The following is a 25,396-nucleotide window of genomic DNA, read 5'->3' on the forward strand; positions in this document are numbered from 1 at the left end:
GTGTAAGCCAGGTAACATAACTTCCTTGCTTAAAAGCCTTTTAATAAAGTATAGGCTTTTTACCATGGCATTCAGGATCTTTCATGACCTGAATCTTGTCTGCTCTAGTGTTTTCTTGATAGTACTGCCTTCTTGTTCTAGGCCCCAGCTACACAGGGCTTCTTACTGACTGTAGCAAGCCCTTTTCTTTCTTTTCCTGCCTGTATTGCTTTTCACCTCTGGGGGCTTCTCTGGGTGCTGTCTCTTTCTGTTCTTGCCTTAAGTATCACCTCCTTAATGAGGCCTTCTCTGACCACCCTATCCAAAGTAACCTCACCAAGTTTTTTCTTATGCCAGGTGTGACCACTTTGATTACTATGTCTTCATATAAGCTCCACAAAGACTTGGTGAATCGTGTTCAACCTTGCATTTCTTTTGTGCTTTTTGTTTTGTTTTTGAGACGGAGTCTGGCTCTGTCACCCATGCTGGAGTGCAATGGCCCGATCTTGGCTCACTGCAACCTCCTCCTTCCTGGGTTCAAGTGATTCTCCTGCCTCAGCCTCCCGAGTAGCTGGGACTACAGATGCGCGCCACCATGCCCAGCTAATTTTTGTATTTTTAGTAGAAACGGGGTTTGATTGTGTTGGCCAGGCTGGTCTCGAACTCCTGACCCCAGGTGATCCGCCCACCTCAGCTTCCCAAAGTGCTGGGATTACAGGCGTGAACCACTGCACCTGGCCCACCCATGTATTTCTGATGCTTAACAGTGTCTAGTCCATATTAGACACTCAAATATTTGTAGAATAAGTGAAACATTGATGAACTCCTCCGTGGATAAAATAGGGAAGTCTTAATTTGCAAGAAGGTGGGACTTAATTTAGCAGCAAAATTTAAGAATTTGTAAGCAAAAAAGCAAGATGGATAACGGATGAATTCCCAGAAACAAATGTCGCGGAGCAGATGTGTATAACGGCAATCGTCTGTCAGCGTCTTCCGTCGGCAGAAATCTGCTAGGAGACAGTGCTGAATTAAATGAGGGACTGGCTGCTCCTCTCAATACAAAGACTACCAAAGGAATAAAAGCAACGTCCATCACCGAACTACGACTCCCAGCGGCCCCCGCGCGGGCCTGCCCATGGGAGGTGGCGCTCGTCTCCACCCCGGGGAGCTCCGGCTTCTGGCGGGAGGGGTGCTGAGTTCTGGTCCCGCCCCGCCCCGCTCCCCGCCGTCGCCCTCCTCCAGGGTTGTGGCCACGCGCAGCGGCGGCGGTTGTTCCGCTTCCCCTCCGGCCCGGGCCGTCGCCATTGCCGAAGGCACCCTCCCCTCCCCTCCCTGGCGGCCGCAGGGCTCCGCCGCCGCCGCCGGGCCTAGCGGTAGCAGCGGCTGCTCCAGCGCGGCGTCTCTTCCCGCCCCGCTTCCCCTTCCCTCCCCTCCCCTTCCCGCGCCGCGCGCTGGCCCGGGGCGGCTCCGCAGCCCGCCGAGAGCTCTGACGGAGGCGCCTCGCTGGGGCGGGGACCTTCCCTCGCCTGGGGTAAGTGCACCTAGGCCGACCGGCGTGGAACGCGGGCCGGCTCTCTTCCTCCTCCGTCCTCCTCCGCGGCCTGGCGGGCGGGAGTGGCCCGGGACGGCCGACCTGCCGCGCCTGGGGCCGGGGAGCCGCCACCTGCGTGCCGGGAGCCGCGGCTCCTGGGGCGGTGGCTCATTGTCTGCTCCCCAGGGCCGTTTTCTTCGCTGGCTTGAGCCCGAAATGGGAAGCTTGCTGGGCTGCCGGGGTCTGACTCTTCCTGGACCCAGCCCTGCCCTGAACCGCGCGGCCCCACGGGCGCTGCCGACTCTCGGTCTTCCCTGCCCTCCCGTTTCACCCTCTTCCTTTGCCCCGTTTTCTTAATGCTGGACCAGACTCTCCGGTTTTGTTCGTTGGTGTTTCCTCTCTCGCTGGCTCTCAGCCCTTCCTTGCTCGCTCTCTGTTCACCCCGGTTTCACTGCCCGGGAACATTGTCGCCAGGAGCTTGGCTGTTTTCTCCGCTCCAGCCTGGAGCCTCTTCCACATTCCACACCGGTGGAAACGCAGAGCGTCCCGGGCGCTGGAGGCCCCGCTGACGAGCGGAACTCTCGGAGCTTCTCCTCGCTCCTGTCTGAGCTTCAGCCTAGGGGTGGAATTAGCTGCTTTAGATAACTTAGGTGAAGTTAAGATTGGTTTTTCACCATGTTTGGCTTTCTTGGAAACGCACGCACAAACACAAAACGTTGCCACAGATTTCTCTGTGGACTCAACCTTTTGATTTAATTCTTTAAAGATAAGACATCCAAGAACAGAAGCGTGTCATCGTCAGTGGGTGTGAGGTTGTACCCATCCTTGTATCTTAATTTTAATAGTACTATTCTCTGGGCAGTGTGAGCGGGATTTATCTTCCCTGGATACCTAAGGAACTCCCGTTGAAATCATTATCTCACTTCTGCGTTACAGGTGATGTGTCGTTTCTTTGTTTTCTTTTTTAAGCTTTCTAGAAAGACAGAATGGTTAGGCCTAAAATTAGACTACGAAGAGCTGTGTTTTGGATCAAGGTTGTGCGCGTCACGTTTTTTTCCCCTGCTGTGTTCGACTCTTCCGCTCTTATAAGTAGGCAGGATATTGAAATGTACAAGAATTTGCTCTGGGGGTTTTGTTTTTGTAGGGTTGTCCAATGGAATAACACTCAATAAAGTTAGATTGGGATGAAGGCAGTGAACAGTAATTTTTAAAGCAGGTTAAAACTTGTCCACTTCGCCAGAAGGTCTTTGGCTTTTGTAAAACCCACTCATGCTCGTGTATATAGAAGGGCCTTTTTCATGTTCTGTTAGGAGTATGGATTTCAGGCAACTTTTTCACTCTGTCATCCTCGGCTATTAAATCTTTTCGAGCTATTTATTAGCCAAGCACACTGATTGACCCTTATTACGGAAAGTGAACCTGTGATAGATGTAGGTCTTAAACCAACTTTCCGATTTGGTAACAGAGGTTGACCTAAATTCAGTGTATTTTGTGTTTTCACTAAATAGCCCATTGTTACCTTTCTCTCCAGCAAGGCTCTGAAAAAAATGACTCCAATACTCAACTTCAATACTGTCATCATTTCTTTATTTTTTTATTTTTTATTTTTTTATTTTTTTTTTTGAGACGGAGTCTCGCTCTGTCGCCCGGGCTGGAGTGCAGTGGCCGGATCTCAGCTCACTGCAAGCTCCACCTCCGGGGTTTACGCCATTCTCCTGCCTCAGCCTCCCAAGTAACTGGGATTACAGGCGCCCGCCATCTCGCCCGGCTAGTTTTTTGTATTTTTTTTTAGTAGAGACGGGGTTTCACCGTGTTCGCCAGGATGGTCTCGATTTCCTGACCTCATGATCCACCCGTCTCGGCCTCCCAAAGTGCTGGGATTACAGGCTTGAGCCACCGCGCCCGGCTGTCATCATTTCTTAAATGGTAGTATCAGTTGTCCTTAACTTAATGGGTGTTTTATTGGCCTGAGGGATTAAGGTGTAGAAAGGTTGGAGTTTTGTTGGAGTTTGAAACTTGGTCTGTAGGTGTTGGCTTCTCTGCTAGTTTCTTCTAATCAGCAGATATTTTTATGAAGGAAGAGTTCCTGGGTATTTCACTTCCTTTAGGGCCTTGGTTTATGGTTTACTATCATTCAGAGAGATAACTGGACTCCGTGCTATTTAATACTAACCTTGCAAACCCAAATTCAAAATTAAGTTTGTGGTTCGAGTATACAAGTGATAGGGCTCTCTGATCTTTATGTTAGACAGGTTCCGAAGTAGGTGCGGCTAACAATTAATATTTCTTTTTTTTTTTTTTTTTTTTTTTTTTTTGAGACGGAGTTTCAGTTGCCCAGGCAGGGGTGCAATGGTGCGATTGCAACCTCCACTTCCCCGGCTGAAGCGATTCTTCTGCCTCAGCCTGCCGAGTAGCTGGGATTACAGGCACGAGCCACCACGCCCGGCTAATTTTGTATTTTTAGTAGAGATGGGGTTTCTCCATGTTGGTCAGGCTGGTCTCAAACTCCCGACCTCAGGTGGTCTGCCCGCCTCAGCCTCCCAAAATGCTGGGATTACAGGCGTGAGCCACTGCACCCCACCAACAGTTTCTATTTCTTTTCAATTATACTTTTTAAGAGAGACAACTTAGAATTTGTTCAGGTAGCTAAAGATAATCTTTCAATTATACTTTTCTAATATCTAAGAACTTTGTCAAGTAGCCAAGGATAAAATAAGTAGGTATTGTTAGATTCTTCCTATCTTTTATCTATCAAAATTGATTATTATAATAATACTTGAGATAGCATTTTGTTTGGCCTTCTGACTTTTCCACTTTTTTTTTTTTTTTTGAGACGGAGTCTCGCTCTGTCACCCAGGCTGGAGTGCAGTGGCCGGATCTCAGCTCACTGCAAGCTCCGCCTCCCGGGTTCACGCCATTCTCCAGCCTCAGCCTCCCGAGTAGCTGGGACTACAGGCGCCCGCCGCCTCGCCAGGCTAGTTTTTTGTATTTCTTAATAGAGACGGGGTTTCACCGTGTTAGCCAGGATGGTCTCGATCTCCTGACCTTGTGATCCACCCGTCTCGGCCTCCCAAAGTGCTGGGATTACAGGCTTGAGCCACCGCGCCCGGCCCAACTTTTCCACTTTTGATTAAAATTTGAAACTGGGTCATCTTCAAGACTTTAAGTCATAAGGGTTTTGATCAGTTTGTTAGTTAAGTTTCCAGACTAATCAGAGGGAGCGTATTAATTGCAAATTGTGTGTCCGAGCTCTTTCTAGGATCCTTTTTGTGCCTTAACAGAACAGAATAGGAAAGGAAAAAAAAACCCTCATTGCCCCCCAAAAATAAAATACTGGTTGTTTTCTTCTGTGATCAGAGTTGAGTTTCATCGCTTCTTCCCTTCTAGGGTCACTTGCCTGGTTAAGGGTAGTCAGTCTGAACATTGATTCAGGATTTCAGTGCTCCAGCCTCCTCTCCCTGAGTTACTTCAGAACTTACTCCACGTATCCCATGTGGTTTGGAGCTAGAGTCCTGCGTTTGAATTCTTACTGTTCTGCTTTACCCTGGGCAAGATACACGCTCCTTTCAAGACTTTTCTCATCTGTAAGATGGGGATAATAAAAATAATAATACCAATTTCATAGGAACATTTAGATCAAATGAAGGAATGCAGGTATTCTGTAAGTGTAGTTCTTAATAAACGTTAGTTAATAGCCTATTCTTATATGCTGTAGAGTTGATACTCCTAAATTTAGATTTAATACTGCCTTGTAGGCCGGGTGCGTTGGCTCACACCTGTAATCCCAACGCTTTGGGAGGCTGCAGCGGGCGGATCACTTGGAACTAGAAGTTCGAGACCAGCCTGGCCAACATGGTAAAACCTATATTCTCTACTATTCTTTAGTAGAGAATTTAGTATTCTCTACTAAAAATAAAAATACTAGCCGGACGTGATGGCAGGCGCTAACCCCAGCTACTCGGGAGGCTGAGGCGGGAGAATTGCTTGAACCCAGGAGGCAGAGGCTGCAGTGAGCTGAGATCGTGCCACTGCACTTCAGCCTGGGTGACAGTGAGGGTCCGTCTCAAAAACAAAAATAAAACTGCCATCTAAAAGAACGAAGTTTCTGAGACCATAACTAAAAAATAAAAAATTTTTTTGGTGAATAAAATATAATTTTTCAGAAGAAAAAACATAAAATTGTTTCACCACTGAAATAAAACATAGGGTTTTCGAACACAGATTTCTCAGATTTAAAAATATGCATATTTCCTGTAGAGAAGTTGGGAAGTGGACAGTGGCTGGTGGTGCCTGTAGTCCCAGCTGCTCGGGAGGCTGAGGATCCTTTGAGTCCAGGAATTTGAGGTCAGCCTGGACAACATAGGGGGACCCCATCTCTTAAATGAGTCAAAAATAAAAGCAGAAAACAATATTAAATAAGAAATTTGGAAAGTAGTAAAAACCATTAAGACAAAAATCACCTTACTCTCAGCTGGCAGAGAGAACCATTGTAACAAACTGGAACAGTGGTTTTGTCCCTTATTTTACATTTAAATTCTAAAAGCAGTCCATGTTTGTTACAAAAGGTTCCAGCAAGTCGATTAAATATTTAAAGAGTGAAAATGCCAGCACTTTGGGAGACTGAGGCAGAAGGATTGCCTCCTGAGTCCAAGAGTTGGAGGTCCAGTGAGCTGTGATTGCACCGTTGCATTCCAGCCTGAGTGACAGACACAGCCCTGTCTTATAAAATTCTTAAAAAGTGAAAATTGCTCTCGCTCCACTTTTTAGTCCCACTCCTTAGAAGTGCCTACCCACTGTTAATAGTTTTACTTACTAAGTTAGAAATAAGTCCCTGTTGTGTGTCGGATACTTTTTATGTTGATTTTAAAATAAAAAATCTGATCGTTAACCATATCATTACATATAGTGGCACCTCTACTTTTTAAGTCAAAAGATACTACACTATAGGTAGTACCTTAATTATTTGTGGTCATTTATGTTATTTCTGACTTTGAGTTACTAAAACTAGAGCCTGAATGAACTTCTTTATACGTATGTCTTTGTGTACATGCATATGTATGTATTTCCATTAAAATGACTTGTAAGTGTACATTTAAATTTCTTTTTTCCTTTTGAATTGCATTCCAAAAAGACGTTACCAATCTATATTTCCTTATTGAATTGTAGAAGCTCTTCACATGTCATAGATATTAATCTTTTGCCTTCTGTTTAAGATCTTCCTCATTCCACCTTTACAAAAACATTCTTATGTGTTTTCTTCTGGTACTTTTAATAATTGTTGTGTTGGCCGGGGGCGGTGGCTCAAGCCTGTAATCCCAGCACTTTGGGAGGCCAAGACGGGCGGATCACGAGGTCAGGAGATCGAGACCATCCTGGCTAACCCGGTGAAACCCCATCTCTACAAAAAATACAAAAACTAGCCGGGCGAGGTGGCAGGCGCCTGTAGTCCCAGCTACTCGGGAGGCTGAGGCAGGAGAATGGCATAAACCCGGGAGGCGGAGCTTGCAGTGAGCCGAGATCTGGCTTCAGCCTGGGCGACAGAGCGAGACTCCGTCTCAAAAAAATAATAATAATGATAATAATAATTGTTGTCTTTCTTTTTTTTTTTTTTTTTGACACGGAGTCTTGCTCTGTCACCTAGGCTGGAGTGCAGTGTTGGATCTCAGCTCACTGCAACCTCTGCCTCCCAGGTTCAAGCGATTCCTCTGCCTCAGCCTCCCAAGTAGCTGGGATCACACCCCGCTGATTTTTTTTTTTTTTTTTTTTTTTTTTTTTTTAGCAGAGATAGAGTTTTGCCATGTTGGTCAGGCTGGTCTCAAACTCCTGACCTCAGGTGATCTGCCCACCTTGGCTTCCCAAAATGTTGGGATTATAGGCGTGAGCCACCGTGCCCGGCCCATTGTGTTTCAATCTTAATCTTTCTGGAATTTTTTCTGCCTGTTGGGGATAAAAGAGTTTTAAAATAGTTTTGCTACAGAAATAAAATACAGGTATAAAAATATTTGGCCGAGTGCAGTGGCTCATGCCTGTAATCCCAGCACTTTGGGAGGCCTAGGTGGGTGGGTCACCTGATATCAGGAGTTGGGGACAGCTAACCAACATGGTGAAACCCTGTGTCTACTAAAAACACAAAAAATTGGCCGGGTGTGGTGATGCACACCTGTAGTTCCAGCTACTTGGGAGGCTGAGGCAGGAGAATCGTCTGAGCCCTGGAGGCGGAGGTTGCAGTGAGCCGACATCCAGCCACTGCACTCCAGCCTGGGTGACAGAATAAGACTCCGTCTCCAAGTAAAAAAAAAAAAAAAAAAAAAAAATAGAGGAAGAAGTAACTAGATTGTTTCTGTTCATTGGTATTTTTATTATCTTACTGGACTTCAGTAAAAGTCTGTTTATTTTGTTTTCCAGGTTCATTGTTTTATCTGAGAATAATAGTAACTTCAGCCACTTTTTTATGGTTACAATATTTAACCTTGTTTTTTGTTTGTTTGTTTGTTTGTTTTCCTGTTTTTTAAAGATGAGGTTTCACCATGTTAGCCAGGATGGTCTTGGTCTCCTGACCTTGTGATCAGCCTGTCTCAGCCTCCCAAAGTGTTGGAATTAAAGCCGTGAGCCACTGTGCCCAGCCGTTAACCGTTTTAGGTCTTTCTTACATTGGCCTGAAATTCCAAGACTGGTTAAATAAGAGAGGTGTCATTGTCTTGAAATGACTTTGGTATTAATATATTTTCAGTTAGGGATGATGGCCGCTGTTGGATTTAGAGAAAGATTATTATTTTATTCTGTTTCTGCTTTACAAAAAATAGGAATGGCTTCTGAATTTTATCAGATGTTACTGTAACATTTAGATGATATGGTTTTCTTCTTTTACCTATTGCTGAAGATATGTAATAGTAAATTTGCTATTAACCAAAGGTATTATAAGGCATATATCATGAATAACCAAAATCCCACTCACATTAGTCATGCATACACAGTTTTTTGAAAGGTTAGAGGAGAATCTCAAAAATTTAGTTTGATAAGAATAGGCTGGGCATGGTGGCTCACGCCAGTAATCCCAGCACTTTGGGAGGCCAAGGTGGGCAGATCGCCTGAGGTTCGGAGTTCAAGACTAGCCTGACCAACATATGGAGAAACCCTGTGTCTACTAAAAATGCAAAATTAGCTGGATGTGGTGGCTTGTGCCTGTAATTCCAGCTACTCAGGAGGCTGAGGCAGGAGAATTGCCTGAACCCAGGAGGTGGAGGTTGCGGTGAGCCAAGATCGTGCCATTGCACTCCAGCCGGGGCAACAAGAGTGAAAAAAACTCCATCTCATAAGAAAAAAAAAAAAGGCCTTTATTTAAACTTCTGTAGTTAACTTCTATAACCTATCCAGGAATCCTTATTCGTGAGTCACTTTTGATAATTTTTATTTCCTAGATCGTTTCTTTTAGATTTTCAAATCTGTTACTGTATAGGTGTGTATAATCTTTTGTCATTAAGATCTGTGGTATTCATTTCCATCTTTTATTAGTGATTTCGTTATTTTTCTGAATTTGCCAAATGTTTGTCTACTTAGTGGTTTTTTTTTTCACTAACCAGCTTTGAGATTTATTTATTCTATTTTTTTTGTTTGTTTGTTTTCTGAATCCCCGTTTCTACTTTTGTCTTTGTTTTGCTCTCCTGCTTTTTTTTGTTGTTGTTAATACTTTAACTTAATGAATTCTTAGTTCCTTTTAGTGTGTTTTCAATTAGCAATAATCGCACCTCGAATAGCCCTCATTGGCTACGATACTGCCACTGTGCAAAGCTAGTTCCTTTTAATGTCTTTTAGTGTAAAAACGTTTAATGTTCTTAATTTGCTTCTGAATGCAGCATTGGCTGCACATTCTAATTTACATGAATGATGTTCTTCTGCTCAGTATTTTCCAAATAGTTGGTGGTTCTGTTTTGATTCCTCTTTGACTCAGGAGGTATTTAGGATAATTCTATTCACTCTTATATTTTCTTTCATTGTTGTCAGCTTCTATAATCTTTTAAAATATCTTTTAAACTTATTGAGGATTTCTTTGTGACTTAAAACATAATCCATTTTAGAAAATGTTCTATGAAAACTTAAAAAGAACATTTCCTGTTGGTAATATACAGTTTTATACATACCTGTTGATTAATGATTAAGATTATTTGTATTACCAATTTTTATAAATAGTTCATATTAAATATAGGACTTAGTCTTTGTTAGTCCTAGTAAGAGCTATAGTCGTTATTAATAATTTTTATTAATTTAAGAATCTTCCTAATCTGTCAAAGACAAAGAGGTAGCATTGTTTCTGAGAAGCTTGTTTTCACGTTGGGACCTTTGAATTTTTATTTCTTCTGCCTGAATGTCACTGAGGCCATATTTGAAAGAGATCTTTCATGATCACCTCTGCCTGCCCCCACTGCATCTAACTTCCTGCCCCTCTGTGTGTATATTTTCCTTTATAGCACTTCCATCTGAAGTTTCTTTTTCATTTATTTGTTTTTTTTAAAATATTTTACAGAGCTTTGAACAAACAGATATAAAATAAGTATGTGTTGGTTGAGTGTCACTCTCTTATTTCTAACGATTTTTAAAAATTTTTATTCATTTTAATTAATAGACTTTGCAGCATTTTAGGTTCACAGCAAAACTGAGCCTAAGGTACAGCGTTCCCGTATACCCCATGCTCCTCACGCCCCTCTTCTCCAAGCCTCCCCATCGTCAGCATCCTGCGTCACTGTGGTGTATTTGGTAGAGTCAGTGAACCAGCATTCACACATCATTACTGCCCAGAGCCCATAGTTAACGTTAGGGTTTGCTCTTACAGTATTGTACATTCAGTGGGTTTTGACAAATGTGTAACAACACGTATCCACCAGTATTATACAGAATGATTTCCCAACCTTAAAACTCTCTGCTCCACCTGTTCCTCTCCCCTTTACCGCAACCCCTGGCAACACTGATCCTTTTCCTGTCTCCATGGCAATGCCTTTCCCAGAATGTTGCACAGTTGGAGTTATACAGTGTGAAGCCTCTTCAGCTTGGCATCTTTCACTTCGCTGTATGCATCTGAGGTTCTTCCCTGTCATTTCATGGCTTGATGGCTCATTTCATTTTAGTGCTGAATAATATTCCATTGTCTGGATGTACATTCACCTATCAAAGGACCAGGTTTGGTGATTATGAATAAAGCTGCTGTAAGCATCGATGTGTGGAGTTTTTGATTGTGGTGTAAAATACATGTAACAGAATTTACCATCTTAACCATTTTGAAGTATACAGTTCAGTGGTATTAAATACATTTATAACGTGCAGTTATCACCACCATCCGTCTCTGAAACTCTCCATCCTGCAAAACTGAAATTCTATACCCATTAAACCATCTCTCCTCATTCTCCTTTCTGTCTGCATGATTTTGACTACTCTTAAGTACCTTATGTAAGTGGAATAATATTTTGTGTTTTTATGACTTATTTCACTAATTCTGAAGGTTCATCTGTGTTGTCGCACGTCAGAATTTCTTTTCTTTGGCCAGGTACAGTGGCTCACGCCTGTAATCCCAGCACTTTGGGAGGCCGAGGTGGGCGGATCATGAGGTCAGGAGATCGAGACCATCCTGGCTAACACAGTGAAACCCCATTTCTACTAAAAATAGAAAAAATTAGCTGGGCGTGGTGGCAGGCGCCTATAGTCCCAGCTACTCAGGAGGCTGAGGCAGGAGAATGGCGTGAACCCGGGAGCGGAGCTTGCAGTGAGCCGAGATTGCGCCACTGCACTCCAGCCCGGGCAACAGAGTGAGACTCCGTCTTAAAAAAAAAAGAATGTCTTTTCTTTTTTTTAGGGTGAAGAGTATTCCTGTGTATGTGTTTACCTGATTTTGCTTGTCCATTGATGCATCAGTAGACGCTTGGGTTGCTTCCATATTTTAGGTACTGAGAATAATGCTACTACGAACGTGGGTGTACAGACACCTCTTTGAGACCTTGTTTTCCGTTCTTTTGGGGACATACCCAGAATGGAGTTGCTGGGTCATATGATAATGCCATGTTTCATTTTTTGAGGAACCACTGTATTGCTTTCCACAGTGCCTGTATCACTTTACGTTTCCACCAGCAGTGCATAGCAGTTCCAATTTCTCTACATACTTTTTAACACAACTGTTGTTTTTAATAGTAGCCATCCTAATGGGTATAAGGTGGTATCACATTAATTTTGATTTGCATTTCCCCAGCAATTAGTGATGTTGAGCATTTTTTCATGCACTTAGTGACCATTTGTGTATCTTTGAAAAAATGTGTGTTCAAGTGCTCATGTGTAGGTTTTCGGGTGGACGTAAGTTTTCAGCTGATTTGGGTGAATACAAAGGAGCCTGATTGTTGGAGTGTATGGTAAGAATGTATTTCATTTTGTAAGAAACTGTTCAGCTGTCTTCCAAAGTGGCTGTACCATTTTGCATTCCTGCCAGCAGTGGATGTGAGGGTTCCTGTTGCTTCATATCCTTTCCAGCGTGTAATGTTATCATTGTTTTGGATTTTACCCATTCCAATAGGTAGTAGTGTCTCATTGTTTTCTGTTTGTTTTTTGAGGTAGAGTCTTGCTCTGTTGCCCAGGCTGGAATGCAGTGGTGCGATCAGAACTCACTGCAGCCTCGAGCTCCTGGGCTTAAGCAATCGTCTCACCTCAGCCTCCAGAGTAGCCAGGACTACAGGTACGCTACCCTACCTGGCTATTTTTTTTTTTTTTTTAATGGAGTTTCGCTCTTGACACCCAGGCTGGGGTGCAATGACGCGATCTTAGCTCACTGCAACCTCCGCTTCCTGGGTTCAAGTGATTCTCGTGCCTTAAACCTCCCAAGTAGCTGGGATTATAGGTGCCTGCCACCACGCCCAGCTAATTTTTTGTGTTTTTTTTGTAGAGATGGGGTTTCAACGTGTTGGCCAGGCTGGTCTCAAACTCCTGACCTCAGGTGATCCATCCACCTCCCAAAGTGCTGGGATTACAGGCGTGAGCCACTGTGCCTGGCCTATACCTGGCTAATTTTTAAAGTCCTTTTGTAGAGACAGTTCACTCTGTTGCCCAGGCTGGTAGATACTTCTTATGCAGATATTTTTTTCCTAAGTCTGTGGCTTAAGTTCTCATTCTCCCAACTCTGATAATTTTTGTCATGTTTTGATTCAGTATTATTTGGTACATGTGTAAATTCTACACCTCTCAAGATCTTCATTATGAATTATACCTCATCCATTCAAATGATTGTCCTATTTAACATTTTTGCATCTTATATTTTGCTTGTCTTAAATTCCTGTGTGTACTTTCTTTTTTGTTCAATAAATTATTCAGCATTATCTTTCCTTACTGTTTTTTGTTGTGTCTTTAAAATTGCATGTAGTTTATTTTTGCTTTATTCCAAAATGAATGCTTAAAACATATTAATGCTTGAAGCATTAAAAATGAATGCTTAAAACCTAAAATAAAGTGTGTTTTTTTTTTAATCCCGAAACATGTTTATTTTAATAAATGCTTTCTGGTATGTTTCTGTTATTTTATTTAATGCTTTCTGTTTTTTAATGATTCATTGTTGCTTTTTTTAAATTGTTGTAAAATATATGTAACATAAAATTACCATCTTAAACATTCTTAAGTGTACAGTTCTTTGGCATTAAGCACTCACATTGTGGTACAACTTTCCCCACCATCTATCTTCAGAATTTTTTTCATCTTCCCCAACTGAAACCCGGTACTCATTAAACACTGAACTCCTCATTCCCTGCCTCCAACCCCTAGTAGCCTGTCTCTAACCTATTTTCTGTCTCAATGAACTTGCTTCTTCTAGGTATTTCATATAACTGGAATCATGCAATGTTTGTCCTTTTGTGTCTCGCTCATTATTTCATGTGGCACAGTATTTTCAGGGTTCATCCATTTTGTAGCATATAGTATAGGTTCAGCATCCCTAATCTGAAAATCCAAAATCTGAAATGCTCCCAAATCCAACAGTTTCTGAGTGCTGACATGACATTACAAATGGTAAATGCCATATATAAGTACTTAATGCAAACTGTGTTTCATGCACAAAATTATTTAAAATATTGGCCAAGTGCAGTGGCTCACTTCTGTAATCCTAGCACTTTGGGAGGGCAAGGTGGGTAGATTGCTTGAGGCCAGGAATTCAAGACCAGCCTGGCCAACATGGTAAAACCCCGTTTTCTACTAAAAATAGAAAGTGAGCAGGGTGTGGTGGTGTGCACCTGTAATCCCAGCTACTTGGGAGGCTGAGGCATGAGAATCTCTTGAACCCAGAAAGCAGAGGTTGCAGTGAACCCAGATCACGCCAGTGCACTCCAGCCTGGGTGACAGAGCAAGACTGTCCCCCCAAAAAACACAAAAATTTATATACATATACATAATTACTTTTAGGCTATATATATATAAGGCATTTATGGAACACAAATGAATTTCTTTTATTTTTTTAAAGACACAGTTTCAGTCTTGTTGACGGAAACTGTCAGCAAGACAGTTCGCTCTTGACCTCAGGTGATCTGCCTGCCTCGGCCTCCCATAGTGCTGGGATTACAGGTGTGAGCCACCACACCCAGCCACAAATGAATTTCATATTTAGATTTAGGTCTCATCCCCAAGATATCTCATTATATATATGCAAATATTCCAGTATTAGAAATCTGAAACAGTTCTAGCCCCAAGCATTTTGCGTTTTGGATAAGGGATACTCAACCTGTAGTACTTAATTCCTTTTTAAGGGTGAATAATATTCCATTCTACATATTATACCACTTTTGTTTATCTATTCACCTATCAATGTTTTCTTTTTTTTTTTTGCTTTGTAAATTGTATTTGGTTTGCTTTTATCTCAGATATTTGGAATGTATACGTTCTGTTTTTTGTTTTTTGTTTTTTTGTTTTTGTTTTGAGACAGAAGTCTCACTCTGTTGCCCAGGCTGGAGTGCGGTGGTGCGATCTCAGCTCACTGCAAGCTCCGCCTCCCTGGTTCACACCATTCTACTGCCTCAGCCTCCCGAGTAGATGAGACTATAGGCGCCCACCACCGCGCCTGGCTAATTTTTTATATTTTTAATAGAGACGGGGATTTCACCATGTTAGCCAGGATGGTCTGGATCTCCTGACCTCGTGTTCTGCCCGCCTTGGCCTCCCAAAGTGCTGGGAATGCAGGCATGAGCCACCGTGCCCAGCCTGAGAAAAAAATCTTATAATCTTCAGATATAGGAAGGTTGCCTAGTTTGAAGTGCAGTGGTTGCAACCTAAGCTTGCTGCAGTCTTTCAGGCAGTCCTCCCATCTCAGCCGCCTGAGTAGCTGGGACTGTAGGTGCATGCTACCACACCTGCCTCATTTTCTGGGCTCAAGTGTTCCTATCCTCCTGCCTCAGCCTCCCTACGTGCTGGGATTACAGGTGAGAGCCACCACACCTGGCCTAATTATTTCTTTTATCTCGGTAATTACATTTAGTATTAACACAAGTTATTTAAACCTTATTTATGTGAATTCATTGCTCATTGCCAGTTTTCTCATTTTTATATTTAAATTCATTAATGATGTATATCATCTAGTGTACGTTTTCAGCTAGTATTTTCACTAGGAGTACCTGGAAGCCACATTTAATGATTTAGATTGCTAACTTCCCTCAGAAATTCTGTTGATGTTGTTCTGTCGCCTTGCATTAATCATTTTGTTTTTTTCCTGTGCCTGGATGGTGGTAGGAATTTTCCTTTTTCTTTTTTTTAAAATATTTTGACAGATTCTGACTTGTACATGTTCACTAATGTTGCCTGAAGCATTAGCTCCTTATAATCTTTGTACTTGGTGCTTTTTCAAAAATTTCCAATAATACTTTTGGTGATTACTTTTGTTTCAGTTGTTCTGTTTCCTTCCTTGAAAACACGTGTAATTATTAGGCTGGCTCACCATTTCTGTCCCCTACGTGAGCTGCTCAGATGTTTGCGCTTTTTATCACTCATTTGATTTCTCTTTTTCACTTCCAATGTTGGCTTTATTTCTGCTATTGCAATCTTAATTTCTTTGTATCCTTTTAAAATCTATCTCACTTTTCTTAAATGATCTTATCTCATCCTGGTCTCCTCTCTCCACAGGCGACCTGTTTTGTGTAGTTTGCCAAATTGTGACGGGAAGTTCCTGAAGTAATTTACTTTGTAAGTTAGGTTCTGCTTTTGTGGGAAGGGTGATCTTCCTTGTGGTTTTCTTTTGTTGTTAGGATCAGTGCTGGATTTCTTACTGCTTACTTACCATTGAACAGTAACTGTTACATCTTATCTGATGTGCATTTGTCAGAAATGTGTGTGGGTTTTCCTTGCCTCTACAGGGGACTGGAGTTCTGACGAAACCACTTCTCAGATGTATTGCTGAGGGATAAATACGCAGCTCCCAGCCTGATTTCCAGTGATTAAGAGACTTTCCTCTTCATATGGTATTCTGGGCTAAGGTAGTAGGATCTTACCCTACCCTGTTTCTGTCTGTGTGAGTCTGAGCTGACGTATGCGAGTGGCCCTGATTTCTAGCATTTGCTGCTGTTAGGGGTTTTCTGATTCTGATGTTACACCCACAACATAACACTCTCCTTGTTACTTCGCTAAACCTCCCAGGAAGCAGGGTGTCCTTCCGGTTTTCCTGCCCTTACACAGCCCCGCCCCGCTGGAACCTTACCTGCACACCGGCGCAGACACACACTTCCTGGTTCGCTTTCTGGAATTTGTGCCTGGTAGTCTCCCTGAATGTATTTTGAGAGATCAGAGAAGATAAGGAACTGTGGCTGCCGCAAAAACTGCGTCTGCTTAGCAAAGGAGTGGCTGACCAATTCTTAATTCCGCCTTAATTCTTCAAAACAGACTCTGAGTCTCCAAATAAAGGGATGGCTAGTGGAGAGAGACAAGGTATCTTCATATGTTCTTTTAGGCAGATGGTTGAACTTTGTTTTATGAGGCAGAGCATGGGTGGGTCACAAGTCTTTTTTCAGTAGGTTGACCTTAAAGCTAGTTGAAATCCTTCAAAGATCTCATATAAATTGTATTGGTGGAGATTTGGGACAGACTACGTTGGTGATTTCTGATTTGATACCATTATTTACTAGAGAAAGCCTGTTTCAATTTTTTGAAACTTAGGTAATCACTTAAGTAGTAACATCAATCTTGACCTTCATCTTTCAATACAAGATTTTACCTCTGATTGATAGATTTTCACTTCGGTAGTAGGAGAATGGTATCTTGTTCCATTTTGCATCTGTTTGATAAATCTAGTGAGGCTGAAAATTTTTCATATATCTATGGACTCTCCTTGCCCATTTTTCCATTTTGAATTGCTATTTGGGGTTCATGGCCAAAATTAGGGAAAACTAGACTTCAGAGTGTTTACGCGTTTCTTCTTCTGACTTTTTGTTTTTGTTTTTGTTTTTTTTTGAGATGGACTTTGGCTCTTCTTGCCCAGGCTGGAGTGCAGTGGCACAGTCTCGGCCCTCTGCAACCTGCACCTCCCGGGTTCAAGTGATTCTCCTGCCTCAGCCTCCTGGGTAGCTGGGATTATAGGCATGCGCCACCATGCCTGGCTAATTTTGTATTTTTAGTAGAGTTGGGGTTTCTCCATGTTGGTCAGGCTGGTCTTGAACTCCCGACCTCATGTGGTCCTCCCACCTCGACCTCCCGAAGTGTTGGGATTACAGTCGTGAGCCACCGCGCCCAGACTTTTTTTTTTTTTTTTGAGACGGAGTCTTGCCTTTTTGCCAGCCTGGAATGCAGTGGCACAGTCTCGGCTCACTGCAGCCTCCGCCTCCCGGGTTCAAGCGATTCTCCTGCCTCAGCCTCCTTAGTAACTGGAATTACAGGTGTGTGCCACCATGCCTCGCTAATTTTTGTATTTTCAGTAGAGACAGGGTTTCACTGTGTTGGTCTGACTGTTGTTGAACTCCTGACCTCATGATCCGTCTGCCTCAACCTCCCAAAGTGCAGGGATTACAGGTGTAGCCACTGCACCTGGCCCCTTCTTCCAGCTTTTTTAGTAGTCTTTCTTGTCGCTGACCTGTTCTCTCCCTGTTCCCTACCGTCAGGCAGTTTTGAAGCATTTTCTGAGCCTCACCACTTGACTTCCTTCACGCTTTGTCATTGTTTCACTTTTTTAATGTGATTGAGTGAAAGCCAAGGGGAAGAAGAAAAAGAGAAAAAGGGTCGCATTTGAATTACAAAATGCCTTTACACTCCCTGTGGCCTCTATATACAGATCCCTTCCCCCCTCTCTCTCTCTCTCTCTCTCTCTCTCTCTCTCTCTCTCTCTCGCCTGACAAATTCCTTTTCATCCGTCAAAAGCCAATTCTGGTTTTTTTTTTTTTTGCCTAATTACTCTCATCTAAATAGGAGCTCTGGGTCCCCCTTTCCAGTGTGTTCCACTGGGCCCTGTCAGCTCCTTAACTCGTTTCAGAGTAGTCGTTGTTACTTGTGAGCTCCAAACTGAGACTTTTTTAGGCACTTAATAAATATTTGAATGAGTGAATACATTAGGAGTATTAGAAACAAAATGCTTGGGCCGGGTGTGGTGGCTCACGCCTGTCATCTCAGCACTTTGGGAGGCCAAGGTGGGAGGACCATGAGGTCAGAAGTTTGAGACCAGCCTGCCGAATGTGGTGAAACCCCATCTCTACTAAATACAAAAATTAGCCGGGTGTGGTGGCACGTGCCTGTAATCGCAGCTACTCGGGAGGCTGAGGCAGAAGAATCACTTGAACTCGGGAGGTGGAGGTTGCAGTGAGCCGAAATTGTGCCACTGCACTCCAGCCTGGGCAACAGAGCAAGAGTCCATCTCAAAAAAAAAAAAAAAAAAAAAGAGAAAGAAACAAAATACTTGTTCTTCGGTGCGGCAAAGAAATAGCACTCAAGTGTAAATTTAATTTTCTCAGCAAGGCAATTTTACTTTTTGCAGAAAGGGGGCTCCTTGCAGATGGAACAATGGTGAGCGCACACCTGAACAAGGGAGGGGAACGGGTTCTTATTTCTGACACAGGTATCCCCTACTGCTGTGTCGTTCCCCTGTTGGCTAGGGTTGGACCTCACGGTCTAAGCTAATTCCAGTTGGCTGTTTGAAAGAGACCAGAGGTATGAGCCAGAGTGGCGGGGTGAGTAGTTTAGTGGGAAGGGTGGTTAGGAACAGGTAACTAAAGGTGACTTAGGTCAGAGCAGGTGACCCGGGTGACTCAGGTCAAAGCAGGTGACCAGGATGAGTCAGGATGGAGCAGGCGACCGGGGTAACAGATGTGAACTACTGATTAAAACTGGTGGAAAAGGTTGTTTACCGAAACTATGCGGAAGTTAAACTTTAAAATGGAGGATAATACTGATTCTTTGAAGAGAAATCTAGAACTCACTGTATCCAACAGGAGAGATTTACGAAGTTTCCGTTATTTTTTCCATTTATGTCATTTCCCTGCTTAGTAACTTCTAGTGTGAAAATACCAAAAACAGGTATCTCTGAGAAGTAGACTTAGGGTTATTCTTTTTTTATTTTAGACTTTATTCTGGTTTGAGGTTTTTGTGATGATCATGTACTACTTTTGTTATATAAGGATAGAAAAAACTATTAACACCAAACCCTTAGAATTTCCAGTTGCTTCCTATGCCCAGCACCTGCACCTTTCTGGCCCCACTCAGCCTAGTTTTTTTTCCATTGCTTGCTACCTCTGCCCTCTGATCTCCTTGCTGTCTCATGAGCTGCATCATACTTACTGTTCCTGTTGCCTGGAATGCCATCTTCTGGTTAGGAAGATGATCTGCTATAAATACTGAGAATACTTGCATTAGAGATTGAATAGTGAGAGTTTAGACTAATGACCTGGGGTCTCATCTTGAACATACGGTGCTTAAGGGATGAGGTTTCTGGGTCAGTTTTATCAGTTGTGATGAACAAGATAAATGGAGTGTTCGTCTTAGCTTTCTAGAATAGTGACCTTAAAAGAGATAGAATAGTGAATGTATCTTCAAACTTGCCTGGGTCTCCACTAGTCTAAAGAAGAAAAAACCCTTTAAATCTGATGCTGTCACAGATGAAATCCTTTCATTCACTGATGTATTCATTCAAGAAATAATGACTCATCACCTACTCTGGGCTAAACACAGTGTCCAGTGTGATGGTGATGTAATAGTCAACAAGATAGATACTCACTGGGTCCATGCTTGTGGAGTTTATATGTAGTTAGAGAAGACAGACATTAAAAAAGCAAATCCAGTGTGATGAATGTTGAGATAAGAGGAAATAAACGTACGCTTGTGGCAATGAAGAAGTGTCAGAGGTTTCCTGAGAGAATGACATTTAAGCGAGTACTTGAAGTAGGTGTTTGCCAGGTGGAGGTGGTGGAGAGAAAGGAGAGCCATCAGTTCATTCTGGTTTGTCCACGGCTTTCCTGGTTTTAGCACTAAAAGTCCTGTGTCCAGGGAGGTCATGTGCGAAAGCTTCAGATGGCAATTAAAGAAACAATAAGAACAGAAAAACTTAAAGCCCAAAGAGGGAAAGACTGAAATGAGACGAGTCTAGAAAGTTAGGAGCCTGATGATGCACTGTTGGGCTTTACCTTAAGAACCGTGAGGTGGTTTTAAGTAGGAGAATGAAGTGATAGTATTGGTTTGGTTTGGTATTGTATTGTATTGTATTTGAGACAGTGTCTTGCTCTATTGCCCAGGGTGGAGTACGGTGGCACGATCTCAGCTCATGGTGGCCTCCACCTCCTGGGTTCGGGTGATTCTCATGCCTCGGCCTCCTGAGTAGCTAGAACAGCAGGCACTCGTGATCACGCCTGGCTAAATTTTATGTTTTTTTCGGTAGAGACACAGTTTCACCATGTTGCCCAGACTGGTCTTGAACTCCTGACCTCAAGTGATCCGCCCGCCTCAGTGTCCCAGAGTGCTGGCATTACAGGCATGAGTCACCACACCCATCCGAGGATGTTAATTTATTAAAAATGGAAAAACTACACATTTTTATTCTCATATTTTTCTGTCACTGGATAGAAATGTTACTAGCAGAGTAAATAATCCAGATGCCTGTCATCAGCCTGCTTTCCAGGCATGAAGAGTAAGCATAGAAGGTAGGAGGCGTGGCTGTGAGGTCATTCCAGTGATCTTTTCCTGAACACAGCAAATACTCTAAATGGTTTTTGTCACCGTGGAAACAGTGCCATCGCGAGACTGATTATTCCAGTGATGCTTCCACTCTTCAGATTATTTCTAGAACTCTTCTTTTTGCATTGCCCTGGGAGCCTCTGGCATATTCTTTAGAGTATCTTCTTCACCAGAGGCAAACTCTTCATCCTTGCCTCTGCCTCTCTTCCAGGTCAATTTCTCTTGCTCTCTCCATCCATGTTTGGCCCAACGTGGTTTCTTTGTTTTCCTTAAAAATTCCTTAAATTTTAAAAAACAGATATTGATAGACAGTAAAATTCACCCTTTAAGGTATACAGTTAAATGGATTTTCTTTTTTTTTTTGAGATAGAGTCTTGCTCTGTTGCCCAGTCTGGAGGCTGGAGTGCAGTGGCGCGATCTCGGCTCACTGCAACCTCCGCCTCCCGGGTTCAAGCGATTCTCCTGCCTCAGCCTCCCAAGTAGCTGGGATTACAGAAACGCACCACCACGCCCAGCTAATTTTTGTATTTTTAGTAGAGATGGGGTTTCACCATACTGGCCAGGCTGGTCTTAAACTCCTGACCTTACGATCTGCCCGCCTCAGCCTCCCAAAGTGCTGGGATTACAGGCGTGAGCCACTGCGCCCAGCCAGTTAAGTGGGTTTTTTAAGTGTATTCACAAAGTTATACAGCCATCTCCACTATCTAATTACAGAATATTTATATCACCTCAGAGAGAAATACTGCACTGAATAGTGGTCACTCCTTATTTCATATCCCCCCACAAATAACCGCTAATCTATTTTTTGTCTTATGAATGGAATGATACAATATGTGGTCTTTTGTGACTGGTTTCTTTCATTTAACACAATATTTTCAAGGTCCATCCATGTTGTGGCATCTATCAGTACTTCATTCCTTTTCACAGTCAAATGGTATTCCATTGTATGGACAAAAGAGACAGGGCCTTCTGTATTGTCCAGGCTTGTCCGGAACTCCTGGGCTCAAGTGATCCTCCTGCCTCAGCCTCCCAAGTAGCTGGGATGGTGCACACCTGGGTTATTTTCAGTTTTTTTGTTTGTTTGTTTTGAGACAGCGTCTTGCTCTGTCGCCCAGGCTGGAGCGCAGTGATGTGGTGTCAGCTCACTGCAGCCTCCGCCTCCCGGATTCAAGCAATTCTCCTGCTTCAGCCTCCTGAGTAGCTGGGATTGCAGGTGCCCACCACCACACCCAGCTAATTTCTGTATTTTTAGTAGAGACAGGGTTTCTCCATGTTGGCCAGTCTGGTCTTGAACTCCTGACCCCAGGTGATCCGCCCACCTCAGCCTCCCAAAGTGCTGGGATTACAGGTGTGAACCACTGCGCCTAGACTCTGAGCATAATTTCTTACCTCATTGTTTAAATTTCTACAGTAATAAGTAGGCATCATTCATGTGCAGCCACATTATGGCCTGAAACCATGACCAGTCTGTGAATTTGAGCAGTTTGAATGCATAAGGATGCGTTCTTATGTTATCCAAATTATCGATGCTTTGCTGGTGAAGATTCTGAAACAAAATGTGTCATTAGAAAGTGTTTACTTGTTTATAAGGGCCTGAAACTACTGAAGGTGTATGGGATATTTATGAGTCTTGATTCAAAGTGTGAGTTTAAATGTTTGTTGGTGCCTCTGTGTTAAAAGCATTACGTTAAATAGTGTCAGATAGATACAGATGTGTGGAAAGTGTTACCTGCCAGCCAGTTTAAGAAAAGTTAGGGCCGGGCACAGTGGCTCACGTCTGTAATCCCAGCACTTTGGGAGGCCAAGGCAGGTAGATCACCTGACATCAGGAGTTCAAGACTAGCCTGACCAACACGGAGAAACCCCGTCTCTACTAAAAATACAAAATTAGCCAGGCGTGGTGGTGCATGCCTGTAATCCCAGCTACTCGGTAAGGCTGAGGCAGGAGAATTGCTTGAACCCAGGAGGCGGAGGTTGCGGTGATCCGAGATCGCGCCACTGCACTCCAACCTAGGCAACAAGAATGAAACTCCGTCTCAAAAAAAAAAAAAAAAAAAGAAGAGAGAAGAGAAAAGTTAGAAGCCAGGTGACTGAATTTCAAGGAAGTGTGCAAGTACCATGTGGTTGGTTGGGACTCTGTCATTCTGGGTCCAGTCAGGAGAGAGAAGCCATACAGTCATTTGAACATGAGAAAACATAATTGACTGACTATAACAGGGTAATTGAGTAATGAGGGATTAGCCAATAACAAAATAAATAGAGCTCTAAAGAATGTTGGAATAGCAAAAGTAGGAAGCAGCTACTAGCCCTAGGGCTGAGATGGACCCTCCCCCTGCCTGGGAAAGAGCACTTCCTTTCCCCAGAGCTGAGGTCCAGACCTTACTGGAGAGAGCATGGTGGTAAATCACCGAATGGCAGAGAAGTTTCTGCCATTTAATGGTTCTTTGTTGGAAAAGTTGCTGGACATCTGCCCTTTAGGGTGCCAAGGAGAATCGTTAACCCTGATACAAAACTGCCCAAAAGGAGTATGTGGGGTGGCTCCCTGTTCCAGTAGACTCAGTGCTACTGGCCACCTTTCCCTGTTGGAGTCTGATGCCGGAGGAGCTGCCTGCCCATCAGGAGTCTCGTGACAGCTGGAACCAGGAAGCCAAACTCCTTTTCTTCTGTCACGTCTCTCCAGCGCCCTGTATCGACAGAGCTTAGCATCAGGCCCTGGCAAAGGAAAAGTGCTTAAAGGCCCCAGATCCATTTTCAGAATGGACAGAAAGGATGAATTTGGAATGGAGAGGCACCAGATCAGTAACTGGCATGAGAATGGTATTAACTGCTGTAGGAGAGCAGAGACGGAGCAGAGGTCACATGGCAGTGAGAGAAGTATTTGAGAGAGAGCTTGTAAGATGAGTAGTTTGTTTGTTTGTTTATGTATTTGACAGAGTTTCCTTCTGTCGCCCAGGCTGGAGTACAGTGGCGCGATCTGGGCTCACTGGAAGCTCCATCTCCCGGGTTCACACCATTCTCCTGCCTCTGCCCCCTGAGTAGCTGGGACTACAGGTGCCCGCCACCTCGCCTGGCTAATTTTTTGTATTTTTAGTAGAGACGGGTTTTCACCGTGTTAGCCAGGATGGTCTTGATCCCCTGACCTCGTGATCCGCCGCCTCGGCCTCCCAAAGTGCTGGGATTACAGGCGTGAGCCACCACGCCCGGCCAAAATGAGCAGGTTTTTTAAATTGAAGATCGCTTACTGTTTTCATTGCAAAACAGTATCCGTGCATTTTAGAAAAAAATAGAATACAGACAAGTGTTGTTGTCTATATTCTATATTCTAGAAAGAAAGGAAAGGCACTCACATCCAATGTCAACAAAGAGATCCAGTGTTAACTGCTTGATAAAAAATTGTTTTTAAGACAGAGTCTCGCTCTATCACCCAGGCTGGAGTGCAGTGATGCGATCTCGGCTCACTGCAAGCTCTGCCTCGTGGGTTCACGCCGTTCTCCTGCCTCAGCCTCCCAAGTAGCTGGGACTAAAGGCACCATGCCCGGCTAATTTTGTGTTTTTGTGTGTGTGTGTGTGTGTGTGTGTGTGTGTGTGTATATATATATGTATTTTTAAGTAGAAACCATGTTTCGCCGTGTTAGCCAGGATGGTCTCTATCTGCTGACCTCGTGATCCGCCTGCCTCGGCCTCCCAAAGTGCTGGGATTATAGGCGTGAGCCACGGTACCCAGCCTGCGGCTGCTTTTGTATCTTTGCAGAAAACAATTGGTTTTAAGTGTAGTAATACTAAACTTTATAAACAGACACTGGGAGAAACTTCCTACTTTTGGTATTTCAACTGTATGAAGTTTATTTGTATAACTTCTTTGTAAGTTTGTCAAATAAGCATTATTTTAGTGTTCTTCAAGTGACCTTTAGGAAGAGATTTTCTGATGGAACATTGTATCTTAGAAGTCCATTTTTTCTTGCCAGGCGCAGTGGCTCACACCTGTAATCCCAGCACTTTGGGAGGCCGAGGCGGGCAGATCACTTGAGGTCAGGAGTTTGAGACCAGCCTGGCCAACATGGTGAAGCCCCATCTCTACTAAAAATACAAAAACTTAGCCAGGCGTGGTGGCGGGCATCTGTAATCCCAGCTACTTGGGAGGCTGAGGCAGGGGAATCGCTTGAACCTGGGAGGCGGAGGTTGCAGTGAGCTGAGATCGTGCCACTGCACTCCAGCCTGGGTGACAGTGCAAGACTCTGTCTCCAAAAAAAAAAAAAAAAAAAATACAGATAGAAGTCAACTTTACAAGCTAATACCCAATGTCTTTTTTTTTTTTTTTTGAGAGGGAGTCTCGCTCTGTCTCCCAGGCTGGAGTGCAGTGGCGCAATCTCGGCTCACTGCAAGTTCTGCCTCCTGGGTTCACACCATTCTCCTGCCTCAGCCTCCCGAGTAGCTGGGACTACAGGCGCCGCCACCACGTCCGGCTAATTTTTTGGTCTTTTTTAGTAGAGACGGGGTTTCACTGTGTTAGCCAGGATGGTCTTGATCTCCTGACCTCGTGATCTGCCCGGCCGCTAATACCCAATTTCTAATTTAATTTAACTTAATTTAATTTTTAAAAATGGAGACAGCATCTTGCCACGTTGCCCAGTCTGGTCTCTAACTAGTGAGCTCAGGCAATCCTCCCTCCTTGACCTCCCAAATGTTGGAATTACAGCTGTGAGTCACCGCACCAACCCCAGATTTTTTTCTTTTCTTTTTTCT

General features: G+C 43.5%; 1 protein-coding gene, 2 long non-coding RNA genes and 1 pseudogene across 4 annotated transcripts in view; 2 read left to right on the forward strand and 2 right to left on the reverse strand.

The window, feature by feature from the left end:
- The window catches only part of LOC126948015 (uncharacterized), a 340,440-nt gene that overhangs the window by 272,001 nt on the left and 43,043 nt on the right, over positions 1–25,396 (reverse strand). The window lies entirely within an intron of this gene.
- The window catches only part of LOC126948014 (uncharacterized), a 198,653-nt gene that overhangs the window by 76,176 nt on the left and 97,081 nt on the right, over positions 1–25,396 (forward strand). The gene's annotated exons all lie outside the window — the stretch shown is intronic.
- PAK2 (p21 (RAC1) activated kinase 2) overlaps positions 1,187–25,396 on the forward strand; it is a 93,839-nt gene continuing 69,629 nt past the window's right edge. For both annotated transcript variants that reach the window (XR_007723274.1, XM_050779178.1), the window contains exon 1: positions 1,187–1,510. The gene's annotated coding sequence lies outside the window, so the exon portion shown is untranslated. The remainder of the gene's footprint in view (positions 1,511–25,396) is intronic.
- Positions 9,191–9,300, reverse strand: LOC126949381 (uncharacterized; annotated as a pseudogene).

The sequence above is a fragment of the Macaca thibetana genome, chromosome 2 (genome assembly GCF_024542745.1).
Source record: "Macaca thibetana thibetana isolate TM-01 chromosome 2, ASM2454274v1, whole genome shotgun sequence".
Lineage (NCBI taxonomy): Eukaryota > Metazoa > Chordata > Mammalia > Primates > Cercopithecidae > Macaca > Macaca thibetana.